Genomic DNA, 13925 nt, shown 5'->3' on the forward strand with positions numbered 1-13925 from the left:
TGCTCCTCTACCTCTTTCAATTTTGACGATAGGGTGTCAGTTTTTGATCTCTCCACTCTTCTCATGTGGGCACTTATTGCTATATATTTTCCTCTAGAGACTGCTTTAAATGTGTCCCAGAGATTCTGGTATGTTGTGTCTTCGTTTTCATTGGTTTCAAAGAGCTTCTTTATTTCTGCCTTCATTTCATTGTTTATCCAGTCAACATTCAAGAGCCAGTTGTTCAGTTTTCATGAAACTGTGTGGTTCTGAGTTAGTTTCTGAATTCTGAGTTCAGACTTGATTGCACTGTGGTCTGAGAGACTGTTTGTTATAATTTCCATTCTTTTGCATTTGCTGAGGAGTGATTTACTTCCAGTTATGTGGTCAATTTTAGAGTAGGTGTGATGTGGTGCTAAGAAGAATGTATATCCTGTGGATTTGGGGTGGAGAGTTCTGTAAATGTCTATCAGGTTTGCTTGTTCCAGGTCTGACTTCCAGTCCTGGATATTCTTGTTAATTTTCTGTCTGGTTGATCTGTCTAATATTGACAGTGGAGTGTTAAAGTCTCCCACTATTATTGTGTGGGAGTCTAAGTCTCTGTAAGTCATTAAGAACTTGCCTTATGTATCTGGGTGCTCCTGCATTGGGTCCATATATGTTTAGGATCATTAGCTCTTCTTGTTGTATCAATCCTTTTACCATTATGTAATGGCCTTCTTTGTCTCCTTTGATCTTTGTTGCTTTAAAGTCTATTTTATCAGAGATGAGAATTGCAACTCCTGCTTTTTTTTTGCTCTCCATTTGCTTGGTAAATCTTCCTCCATCCCTTTATTTTGAGCCTTTGTGTATCCTTGCATGTGAGATGGGTTACCTGGATACAGCACACTGATGGGTTTTGGCTTTTTATCCAATTTGCCAGTCTGTGTCTTTTGATTGGTGCATTTAGCCCATTTATATTTAGGGTTAATATTGTTATGTGTGAATTTGATACTGCCATTTTGATGCTAGCTGGCTGTTTTGCCCATTAGTTGATGCAGATTCTTCATTTTGTTGATGCTCTTTACCATTTGGTGTGTTTTTGGAGTGGCTGGTACTGGTTGTTCCTTTCTATGTATAGTGCCTCTTTCAGGAGCTCTTGTAAAGCAGGCTTGGTGGTGACAAAATCTCTGAGTACTTGCTTGTTCGCAAAGGATTTTATTTTTCCTTCACTTATGAAGCTTAGTTTGGCTGGATATGAAATTCTGGGTTGAAAGTTCTTTTCTTTAAGGATGTTGAATATTGGCCCCCACTCTCTTCTGGCTTGTAGGGTTTCTGCCAAGAGATCTGCTGTGAGTCTGATTGGCTTCCCTTTGTGGGTGACCTGACCTTTCTCTCTGGCTACCGTTAGCATTTTCTCCTTCATTTCAACCCTGGTGAATCTGATGATTATATGCCTTGGGGTTGCTATTCTTGCGGAATATCTTTGTGGTGTTCTCTGTATTTCCTGGACTTGAATATTGGCCTGCCTTGCTAGTTTGGGGAAGTTTTCCTGGATATTATCCTGAAGAGTATTTTCCAGCTTGGATTCATTCTCTTCGTCACATTCAGGTACAACTATCAAACGTAGGTTAGGTCTCTTCACATAGTCCCACATTTCTTGGAGACTTGTTCATTCCTTTTTGCACTTTTTTCTCTAATCTTGCCTCCTCGTTTTATTTCATTGAGTTGATCTTTGACCTCTGATATCCTTTCTAACCATAAATATTTTCATAGGTGGGAACAGAACTCTGAACAGAATGTCAGAGTTCATTTCTATGATGTGGTTCCATTGCCTGGTTTTGATTAGGCCAAATCTAATTTCTTTCCAATTCTGAGTATAAGAATCAGTGCTGACTTTCATTTATTTAATAAACTTGTTATGTGCCCAGCTCTGTTCTAAGCCTCTCATACTTAATGATTTAGGTACTTCCTATTGTTATCCTATGATATGTGTATATGATACACAAACACATATACACAGACATGTACATACATATACATATATAAGCACACACACTGTATTATTATTTCCATTTTACATATGGAGAAACAGACATAGTCAGTTAAAGTAACTGGTCTGAGGTCACACAGCTAAGTAGTGGCAAAGCCTAGATTCAAATATAGGCAGTCTGGCTCCAGATTCTGCACTGTTAACCATTAAGCTGTACAGGTCTCCTTGTCCTGCAGCTGCAAATTCATGTTTCTTCTCTTTGCATGTCTGACTCCCTTCCTCAAGCAGCAAGAACCATCTAAGAGTGTTCCTGGACAATCAACCTGGTGGTGGTGAGAGGCAATCTAATGAGTGGAAGGGCTACCTTGGGCTTTGGAAAAAGACCTAGATTCAGTTTCCAACTCTTGTGTACTGTTAGCAAATTAGTTCCCCTCTTGGAACCTCAGTTTCATCATCGGTAAAATGGGAACAACAATAATAAAAATACATTTTGTCCATTAGGGGGAGCTCAAGGATGATTTATACCCCAAAAGGGGAGGGATTGCTGATATTCTAGCCATTGGCAACACCAAAGGGCAGAATTTACCTGTGTTGTGGGCAAAGGTTTGCACGAGGGGGACCAACCATCCCAGTTTTCCCAGGGATGAGGGCTTTCCCGGGATATAGGATTTTCAGGACTAGCGCTGGGATGGTTCTGGCAAACCAGGCCAGTTAGTCACCCGAGTTTGAGCCCTGAGCCTTGAGTGAAACCAGCGTTTTGGAACACTTGCCCTGATTTCTCCAGTGGGGCAGATATGGAGAGAGGAATATGGACACAGAATTTATTAACAGAAAAATGATTAAAGGCAGCGGTCTTAGTACTGAGGGTTTTTTTTTTTTTTGGTAATAGCTTTATTGAGATAGAATTAACATTCACATACTATACAATTTATCCATTTCAAGTGTGCAATTCAGTGGATTTTAGTATACTCACAGAGTTGTCCAACTATCACCACAGTCAATGTTAGAACATGTTCATCATCCCCAAAAGAAACAGCATATCCTTTAGCTATCAACACCTGCTTCTGCCCCCAGTTCTCACCATCACACCCAGCCCTAGGCAATCACTAATCTACCTTCTGTCTCTGTGGATTTGCCTTCTGGACCATTTCCTATACATTGGATCATATGATATGTGGTCTTTTGTACTGGTTTCCTCCTTTTGTACTTAGCATAAAAGGAGGAAATTTTTCAAGGTTCATTCATGTTGTAGCATGTATCGGTACTTCATTCCTTTTTGCTGAATACTTTTTGTATAGATATGCAGTATTTTGGTTCATTCATTAGTTGATAGACATTTGGATTGTTTTTACTTTTTAGCTGTTGTGAGTAATGTTGCCATGAGCAATCACGTACAGTTTTTGTGTGGACATATATTCCATTTCTCTTGGAGTGTGTACCGAAGAGTGGAATAGTGGAGTTTCTGGGCCATATGATTACTCTGCGTTTAACCTTTGGAGGAAGTACAAGACCATTTTCCAAAGTGACTGCACCATTTTACAGTCCCAACAGCAATGTCTAAGGATTTCAATTTCTCCACATCTGCACCAACATTTATTTTTTAGGAGATGGGGGTCTCTGCTTTTTTACCCAGTCTGGAGTACAGTGGCATAATCGTGGCTCACTGTAGCCTCAAACTCCTATACTCAGTTGATCCTCCCACTTCAGCCTTCTGAGTAGGTTGGACTACAAGTATGTGAACCATACCCAGCTAATTCGATTTTATTTTTTTACAGACAAAAAATATATTTTGTTTCTCAAACACGTTTGCTATGTTGCTCAGGCTGGTCTCAAACTCCTGGCCTCAAACGATCCTCCTGCCTCAGCCTTCTGAGTAGCCGGGATTACAGATGGGAGCCACCGCATCTGGCTCTTGTTGACTATAGCGATCCTAGTGGGTATGAAGTAATATCTCCTTGTAAGCCAGTTTGTTTTGAAGTTGCATTGGCATAGCAAACACATTTCGTCACTTGCTCTGTCTTTTTGATTTTAGCCATCTTAACGGGTATGAAGTGGTATCTCATTGTGAGCAGTCTTGTTTTGAAATTGCTGCACAGCAAACACATTTTGTCACTTACACTACTTTTGTTCATTTGAGATAACTGATGAAGGTTATGGAAGCTTAAATAAACCTCTTTTCTCCCCTTTGGTTTCACTACTAAGTCCTGGCTGCCTTCTTTATCAGAGGAATGCCTGCAGGAGGTGGAGTAGGTCCAGGGTCCTGTAGTTCTTTAAGGAGAGCCCTTGCCACTCTCCCGTTATTTCTCTAGTTTCCTTTTCCTCACCCTCGTCTCAGTCCAGAGATGAGGGTGAGTTGCAGGGGGAAAGGGCTGATCAGTCTTTTTGGCTTTATGCCCCCTGCTGTATGTCAAGGAGCAGCTTTGGAGTGGCCTGATTAGTTCACCAGGCGTCTTAGTCCCTATGGGCGATAGCAAAACACTATGAACTGGGTGGCTTATTAACAACAGAAGTGTACTGCTTATAGTTCTGGAGGCTGGGAAGTCCAAGACCAAGACACTGCCAGATTCTATGTTTGATGAAGGCAGTTCCCTGGTTCATAAATGGTGTCTTCTCACTGTGTCCTCAAATGGTGGCAGTGAATGAGGGAGCTCTCTTGGGCCTCTTTTATAAGGGCACTAATCCCCTTCATGAGGGCTCCACACTCAGGACCTAATTACTTCCCATAGATCCCACCTCCCAGTAACATCACCTTGGAGGTGAAGATTTCAACATATGCATTTATGGGATACACATACACTCAGAGCATAGTGCAAGTTGGGGACAAAAGCTCTGAGTGTCAGCCGGCTTGCACTGGCTTGGAAATGCTTGGGCATTACAACTGCATGGTTTAGGGCTCACTTTACACCAACAAGGTTGTGTTTGGTCCAGTGTTTCAAAATTGGAAAACTTGACATAAAAATCCAGGCTCGGCCAGGCATGGTGGCTCACACCTGTAATCCCAACATTTTGGGAGGCCAAGGCGGGTGGATCACAAGGTCAGGAGATTGAGACCATCGTAGCCAATGTGGTGAAACCCCATGTCTACTAAAAATACAAAAATTAGCTGGGCGTGTTGGTGGATGCCTGTAATCCCAGCTACTTGGGAGGGTGAAGCAGCAGAATCGCTTGAACCAGAGGGTCGGAGGTTGCAGTGAGCCAAGATCGTGCCACTGCACTCCAGCCTGGTGACAGAGTGAGACTCCATCTCAAAAAAAGAAATCCAGCCTTCTGGTTTTTCTTTAGACATTGGCAGGCCCAGCCATGCTGTTTCCATCTTTCTGCATTGCAGCAGTTGGCTGGGGCTGAGCCCTGGCTGCCCCTGAAGACTGGTATGAGCTTTCCAAATCCCACAGTTCCCACCACACACTGTTGCATCACAGTGGCCCTCTCCAAACATTTGTCACCTGCCTCATACTTGAGAATATTTATTAGAGCCCAATTCCTTCAGGGACCTAACCGGGTGAACTTAGACCATAGTAGTTGGAAGCAGGGCTAAATACAGACACTTGGGATCCTGGTTTTCCAGCCACCCCCACACCATCTCCTCATGAGTCCAAGCAAGTTTCAGGTGTAATGTGGGCATCAAATTTGTGATTTACGGTTCTTGATCACTTTTATGGGCCAGCCACTGTTACAAGAGTTTTGCATATATATTAATTCATTTAATCCTCACAGGAGCCCAATCATAATCCCAGTTTACAGATGGGAAAGCTAACACCCAGAGAAAACACCATGGGTAATAGTTGCAGAGCCCGCATTCGAAGGCAGGAGCAAATGAGGTCATTTTGCCAGCTTGCTTCTGGCCTAGTGTCTGGTTCATTATGGGGGTTCAGTGGGTGCAGCCTTGTAGATTCATCTAGTCTTGCCCGCTGCTGCTAATGTGCTGCTTGGCTGGGGATTAGCCCCGGCCAGATGTCCCATCACAGAAGTTAGGAGTTGAAGTAGATGACATATGTGTTTGGAGAAGTGATATGTCTCATTCTTTTCAGCTCTAGCTTGTGGTAAGTTTCTGAAAGCAAGTAAGAGAAGAGGAAGGGGCATTTGTGATCTGTCATGTATAGAAGACTACCACATAGGCAAGTGGTCACACCTGAAAGCATGTCCCCTGAACCCTGTTACCTAATGTCATAAGCTGAATGTCCAAAGCTCCTCTCCCAGCTCTGATTGGCCTGGCTACTATGATGAGTGAAGTCCACCAGAGAAGACACTGTGGCCTCGTTTCTCATCCTGCTGTCCCCAGGAGTAACACAGAAGCGACTAGTAACACAACAGCATTGTCCTCACACACACAGGCCTGCTTTGTTTCCCCACCACACAGAGCAGTGGCTGTAACAATGCCCTTGAAAGACACGTTACCCTCCTTTCTCCAACGTTGCACTTGTTTTTTAGTTCTGGAATCAGCTAAACGATGATTTCCTGCAGGGGGTATCAGTCTCTCATATTTTCTGCCTGCTTCTCTGACAGCCTTCAGGCCCCAGGTCAGTGAGTAGCAAGCCAGGCCTAGAGAGCTCTGGACCCACGGGAACATCCCCTTCTTGGAAGGTGGGAAAGGCCATGATGTTTCACCTCTCTCCAGCAAGCTGGGACCTGCCCTGGAAGAAGAAACCAGACCAGGTAACACAGAGAGAAATAATTACACAACTCACCATAGTGTAGAATCAATGGGAGTCCTGAGCTTGTTTTCCTGCAAGCTTGGGGCTAGGGGGTGAGGTTGCAGGGAATGACTGAGTTTCTAGCCCAAGGAGGATGGGTTTCTGGCTTCAAGACATCCTATTTTCTGGAGAGCCACCATCTGCTGTTGAATAAATAATGAAAAGCAACAGAGGTCAAGTTCAGCAGCCTCCAGATTAGGAAAATACCCTCTGCCTGTCTGGCCCTTTTCAATACCTCTGATATCTCTGGGTGACCAGGATCTTCACGGCCCATGTAGATTTATTGAGGTGACTGTTCCCTTAATACTAGCTGCTAGTACTAAGCTCTTACTCTGTGTGTTGCATATGTATACATATTACTGTATGTATCTCACTGTATGAATAGCAATGATAGCAAACACTTCCACAACGTGCCTCAGATTCTTGGTTCATTCAAACCCAGGCAGTCTGGTTCTAGAATCTGCACTTTCCATTATTATTCCCCTTATAAAGCACTTTTTTACAACACCGTGCTAACAAACTGAGGTCATTACAAGATTTCACTTTGAGGGACAATGATGTGTAATGATAGCTATATGTATTGAGTCCTTTGCCCTGTGCCAGGCAGTGTTCTAAGTGTTTTGCATCTATTTCCTCCACTATTCCACATAATACCCCTATCGGATGGATACTTTATGGTCTCTATTTTATGGGTGAGGAAATCGAAGTACAGAGAATTTAAGTCATTCACCCAGGGTAACACGGTCGTTAAATAGCAGAGCCTGGATTTGAACTCAGTTTTCTCTGAAGTATTATGGGAATATTAGGCCTGCCCAGCCCTGCTGGTCTGGAGTTAGTATGCTTCTCTAGGTCATGGGGTATAGAGGGTGATTTCAGTCTCTGGGTTCATACAACATCTGCACCCAAGTCGACAGCTCAAGGAATGTTTTTTGTTTGTTTTAAATGATTTTTCTATTGGTGTCAGCTTTTGTCTTGCATAAAGAAGATGGAAAGCTCAATGATGACAGTGAAGGAATTTGAAAGGATAAGAATTGCTCAATGAGTGATAACTCTTTCTTGGCCAGAGACCAGCTAAGTTGCCTCATGTGTAGGAGAACATATGTTAAATACACAGGCCTCACAGGGAATATTATGGAAGCAAGCTTACTTTTGCCTTTTGTTGTCCCTAATTTTTTTTTTCTGTGAGTCCTCACTCTTCCCTTGCCCTGGGATGAAAATTAAGGCAGATCCACAACTCTTCTGGCCCCACTTCAGGAATCAAAACTTCTTAAGTCACTTTTAGTTCCAGCACAGCCTCATCCAGCAATTGGGATGTCCAGTCCCAGGGAATCAGCCAGACCTTCGAATTTAGTTCCCAATGGAGACTTCTCTCCCTCCTTCAGGAAGGCCTGCAGCTGGGAAAGGGGATCTGCAGTTGACTTCTCACTTCCCACCTTAAGCTTCCATCCTTCCCTCCTCTGGCTCACTGAGGATTCTGACTCCTGGCAGGGGAAGGGGAGAAGTCAGGAGGCAGGAAAGGAGCCGGAGGTCCTTACTTGGTTAATGCTTGCCACATTAACGCATTTCAATGGTAGGTCCTGGTGGGTGTGTAAACCCAGTCCTTTCTCTCTTGGCACAATCTTGTGGATACTTCAGAGAGTACCATTATTTCCCATCTTTGGGGATTCTGAGTTGCTGGTCCCTTGAAGCTGGTTGCATACTAAGACTCCTTCCTTAGTTCCCAAGCGTATAAGCAGTGCCAGATTTTTTTTGCTGGGGCAGCCATGACAAAGTATCACAGACTGGGTGGCTTAAACCAGCAGTCCCCAGTTTTTTTGGTACCAGAGACTGGTTTTGTGGAAGAAACTTTTTTCCACAGACAAGGTGGGGATGGTTTCAGGATGGTTCACATGCATTACATTTATTGTTTGCCTTATTTCTATTATTATTATAATGTTTTGAGATGGAGTCTCTCTCCTGTTGCCCAGGCTGGAGTGCAATGGCACAGTGTTGGCTCACTGCAACCTCTGCCTTCTGGGTTGAAGTGATTCTCCTGCCTCAGCCTCTCAAGTAGCTGGAATTATAGGCGCGCACCACCACGCTGGGCAAATTTTTGTGTTTTTAGTAGAGATGGGGTTTCACCATGTTAGCCAGGCTGGTCTTGAACTCTTGACTTTGTGATCTGCCTGCCTCAGTCTCCCAAAGTGTTGAGATTACAAATGTGAGCCACCATGCCCAGCCTTATTTCTGTTATTATTACATTGTAATATATAATGAAATAATTATACAACTCACCATAGTGTAGAATCGATGGGAGTCCTGAGCTTGTTTTCCTGCAACTAGGTGGTCTCATATGGGGGTGATGGGAGACAGTGACAGATCATCAGGCATTAGATTCTCATAAGGAGCGTGCAACCTGGATCCCTCTCATGCGCAGTTCATGATAGGATTCACACTCTGATGAGAATCTAATGCTGCTGCTGGTCTGACAGGAGGCGGAGCTCAGGCGGTAATGTGAATGGTTGGGAGCAGCTGTACATATGGATGAAGCTTTGCTCTCTCTCTCTCTCCCTGCTGTGTGGCCTGGTTCCTAACAGGCCACAGACCAGTACTGGTCCATGGCTTGAGAGTTGGGGACCCCTGGCTTAAACAACAGAACTGAATTTTCTCACAGTTCTGGAGGCTAAAAGTCCAGATCAAGGTGTTGGCAGGTTTGTTTTCTCGGGAGGTCTCTGTCCTTGGCTTGCTGGATGGCTACATTCTCACCGTGTTCTCACATGGTCTTTCCTCTGTGTGTGCATCCTGGTGTCTCTCTGTGTGTCCAAATGGCCTCTTCTCATAAGGACACCAGTCAGAGTGGATTAAGGCCTACCCTAAGGTAGGCCTTTAACCTAATCACATTTTTTAAAAGGTCTTTCTTCCAAATACAGTCACATTTTGAGGTCCTGGGGGTTAGGGCTTCATCATAGAAATTTTGGGAGGATAGTTCAGGCCACAACAGGTGCTGTCAACTTTTTTCTGAAGATGAATTTTCATCCTTCCTGGTGGTTCTTGTCAGAAGGACCTACACATCCCACAGGTTGGCCATGGTATATCTCTGGCTTGCAGAAAATACTCAGGTTCCATTTTCCCAGAAAATCCAAAGCGACCACTTTCTCCTCACTCCCAGCTGACCACTCCGTCTCTCTTGTATTTTGGGATTCTCAGACATGATTCAGCCATCAGCCCTCAGTGACAGTCAACCTCCAGGGACACAGCATCTTGGAGGCCACTCCTGGAGGGTGGATAGCGGGCAATTGGGACTTGGTGTGCACCTATCGCTGTCTTCAAAATTCCTTCTCTACTCCACCAACTGCTCTCCTCATCCAGCCTTCTTCGTGGGCTGGAGGTGGTCAGGTAAGAGGGAAACCTGCTTCATGCCACTTCTTCTGTCAACCCTGCATGATGGCAACAGAGTCACAGCTCACTTTGAAACATGTCTTTTTTCCTTGGCATTACCCAAACTGAGACCAAAGTCATTTTTACATCCCACTACACAAGCAACATCTCAGTTAGTTTCCATAAAGACCCCTAGGAGTTCTTCTAGATGTGGAAGAGAAATCTGGAGCTCAGGAAGGTTAACAAATTCATCCAAAAGAAATTATTCAGCTAGTGCAGGGAGGGGAGTAGAGATTCAAGCCTCAACCTATTTCATGATATACTTCTCTGGACCTTCACCATCCAGGCTTCTTAGAGCTTTTACCTGCTAGAGTTTGGTCTGTGCGAATAGGACATTTCTTCTTAGCAGAAAACTATAAAGGTAAAAAAAAAACTTCATCTCTGCTTGCACCACTTGTGACACAGGGGCTGGTGACAGGGGTGACAGGTGTCTCAGGAGCCTTCTTAGTTATGGTGTGAGTTGAGCGCATGTACCCAGCAGAATTCTTTGACTGCTTGAAAGTCCCCCATCCCTACCCCAGTGTAATTTAATCAGCAAAGTAACAAAGTACAAGTGAAATGTCTTTTTTTGGTAGAAATGCATAAAGGCAGTTCTGTTAGTCTGTTTTGTGTTGCGGTCAAGGAATACCTGAGACTGGGTGATTTATAAAGAAAAGTGGTTTATTTGGCTTATAGTTCTGCAGGCTGTACAAGCATGGCACTTGCATCTGCTCAGCTTTTGGTGAGGCCTCAGGGAGCTTTTACTCATGGTGGAAGGTGAGTGGGGAGCAGGCAAGTCACGTGGTGAGAGAGGGAGCAAGAGAGTGCCAGGATCTTTTTAAACAACCATCTCTCCTTTGAACTTGCGGAGTGAGAACCCACTCCAATATCACCAGGGCAGCATCAAGTCATTGATGAAGGATCTGCCCCAGTGACCCAAACGCCTCCCGCTAGACCCTACCTCCAACACTGGCAGTCATATTTCAACATGAGATTTGGAGGAGACCCACATCCAAACTATATCAGCAATATTGCATTCTGAGAATTTTATTCAAAGCAGAAGGGGCCATATCATCGCACCTTCTATCTCCCGGGAGATACTTTACCTAAAGAGGACTTCCAAATATAAAGCTCTTTCTTTTTTATCCCTCTTTTTTGATTAGATTTTTAATTATTTTCTTTACAAATTAAAAAAGCCCAAGCCCGTTGTTGCCCATTCATCCTTAGAAGAGGGAAGGCTACAAATGGGCCTGGCAGTGGTTCAGAGGCTGCCTGCCAAGGCTGTGTCAGGTTCATTTGGCAGCAGTGCAGAGCTGGGCTGGGCTGGGCTAACGTTGGGGCCCAGGGCAAAGGCCTGGGATGGGCTAGAGCTGCAGCTGCCTCCGTCCAGGGAGGAAGGGGAGGACGATATTTCTGTTCACCCACTCAGCAATTATTTAACAAACATTTATTGTGCCCAAGGCTTTTGTGGGCTCCCCTCCAGGAAAGGGCAGGTCATTGAATGGGCCCTGGGAAAAATGATGTCTGAGTTCCTCTCCAGCTTTCAGAGGAAGGTAAAGCGCTGGAAGCAGGTGGTTGAGGGAGAGGGCGCAGAGATATGGAAAAGCATGGTGTGCTGGGAGACCTATGGATGAACTACTCGAGCATGGGCCAGGGATCAAGGGAGGGCAGGAGTCAGAAGAGAGAAGGAAGGAGGTGGAGGAGCTGCCAGATTGGAACTTGGTAGGCAGGTTGGGCCCTGGGAGGAAGATAGAAGGGTTTGAAACACAGTTATGACCATAGTGGGTTTGCCTTTTAGAGGGAAATCTGAGGCAGGATGGGGACGCACTTGAGCATCAGGGGCGTCAAGGCTCAGGGGGATGGGTGAGGGAAGATGAAGGGCAGAACCGAAGCCCTGGCTGAGATTATGGGAGTGGGGAGGGGTTAAGCTGGAGAGAGTTGCAGCCACCTGAGGGAGGGGTTGGTCTAGAATGCCTCTCAGGTTTCTGACTTGAACCACAGAAGGGGTGCTATTTCATTACCAAGGTCAGTGTGTGTGTAGGGGGCCAAGGATCCTTCCCAGCTGGAGGAAGTGGGGCATGGCGGGTCAGGGGGTTGTTCTTTCTTTCAACAAACACATATGGAAGGGCTGCCCTGATCTGTGTGCTGGGAGAGGAGAGCAGAGAGGACCCCTTCCATTTCTCACAGAGCCCTTAGCCCAGTGGAGGAGCAATTCAAACGCAATGGAGCAGGAAGGCCCTAAGAGGAAACTGGGAAATGACTGGGAAAATTTGAATATAAACCAAGCATTCAGTGATACTAGAGAATTATTCATTTTTTAAGGTGTGATGAGAGCATTGTTTTGGGTGGGAGAATACCCCCTCAGCCTTTTTTTTCTTTTGGGGAGATGCAAGTTGGAATATTTAGGAGTGAAATGTCATGATGCCGATAATTTACCTGGAAACAAAATAAAGAAATACAGAGAGAAAGAAGGAGAGACACACAGAGATAGAATGAGCAAATACGGCAAAACATTACCAATTGTTGGGAGTATATGGGAGTTGACTGTACTATGATTGCACCATGCTTTTGGCTTTTGGCTTTTCTGTGTGAAATATTTTGTAGTAAAAACTGGAAACTACAACGTAGCAGTGCATTGATGGGAGGTAAGCGTGCCAGAGGAACACAAAGAAGGGCCCCGAATCAGACTTGGATGCACGAGGGATGTTTCTAAAGAAACCAGCATCTAAGACCTGAGAGAAGAGTGATCCTTGAAGCAGGGATGGGGGAGAATTTGGCGGACAATGTACTAGGCAGAGGGAACGGCGTGGGTGTAGGCTTGCTGGCTTATCTTGCTAGAGGAACAAAAAGACATTTAACGAGTGTCACATGTGAAGAAGAGTCACCAAGAGATGGGAAGAGAAAGGTAGGCAGGTCCTACAGAGTCTTAAAGGTATATGGGGATGTTGGACTTTGTCCCGACCACAGCATAAATAGGGGGGCTTCATTTCAGAAAGATGCTGGCTCAGCCGGGTGCTGGCTCACACCTGTAATCCTAGCACTTTGGGAGGCTGAGACAGGCAGATCACCTGAGCTCAGGAGTTCGAGACCAGCCTGGACAACATGGTGAAACCCCATCTTTACTAAACATACAAAAAAAATTAGCTGGGCATGGTGGCAGGTGCCGGAAATCCAAGCTACTCAGGAGGCTGAGGCAGGAGAATCACCTGGGAGGTGGAGGTTGTAGTCACCTGAGATCGCGCCACTGCACTCCAGCCTGGGCAACAAGAGCAAGACTGTCTCAAAATAAAAATAAAAATAAGAGAAGAAAAATGCTGGCTCATGTGTGTGCAGCTGCTAGGATCTGGCAGCCCCCATTTTAAGCACTTCATCTATATGAGTTTGCTTAATCCTTGCTGTACTTTTATCAAGTATGTACAAATTAGCAACTCTATTTTAGAGACAAGCCAGCCAAAGCACAGAAGAGTGGTTACCAGCTCAAGGTCACATATCCGGAGGAGTCAGGATTCGAGCCCAGGCATCCTGGCTCCAAAGTCCACACTGCCCTAATCGCAAGGCAACTCTTCCTCTCGAGTTTAGTCTTTCTCTGTGTGGAGAAGGAAGTGGAGGGGAAGCAGGACTCTTCCTTGAGGCAGGAAGACAGCTTAGGAAGCTACCTCACACATCTAGACTCAGGGTGACGGTGACTTGAGCTGAAAGAATGACAGTGGGGATGGAGAGAAATAAATGCGATGAAAACTGATTTTGGAGTGAAATCCACAGGACTTGGTGCTTGAACAGTTATGTCAGGAGAAGTCAAAAACAATGCCGTACCCCACTGAAAACCTGGCTCTGTGCCTTCTTGGCAGGAGAAAAGAGATAGAGTAAGAGAATGTGGAGATATCTTG

General features: G+C 45.0%; 1 protein-coding gene across 2 annotated transcripts in view; it reads left to right on the top strand.

The window, feature by feature from the left end:
• Positions 1-6474: 6474 nt before the first annotated feature.
• Positions 6475-13925, top strand: part of PRR5L (proline rich 5 like) — a 168042-nt gene continuing 160591 nt past the window's right edge. The window contains exons 1-2 of one of the 2 annotated variants that reach the window (XM_035262376.3): positions 6475-6604; positions 9829-10017. The gene's annotated coding sequence lies outside the window, so the exon portion shown is untranslated. The remainder of the gene's footprint in view (positions 6605-9828; positions 10018-13925) is intronic. The other variant, XM_035262377.3, reaches the window with a different exon arrangement.

This window comes from Callithrix jacchus, chromosome 10 (genome assembly GCF_049354715.1).
Source record: "Callithrix jacchus isolate 240 chromosome 10, calJac240_pri, whole genome shotgun sequence".
Taxonomy (NCBI): domain Eukaryota; kingdom Metazoa; phylum Chordata; class Mammalia; order Primates; family Cebidae; genus Callithrix; species Callithrix jacchus.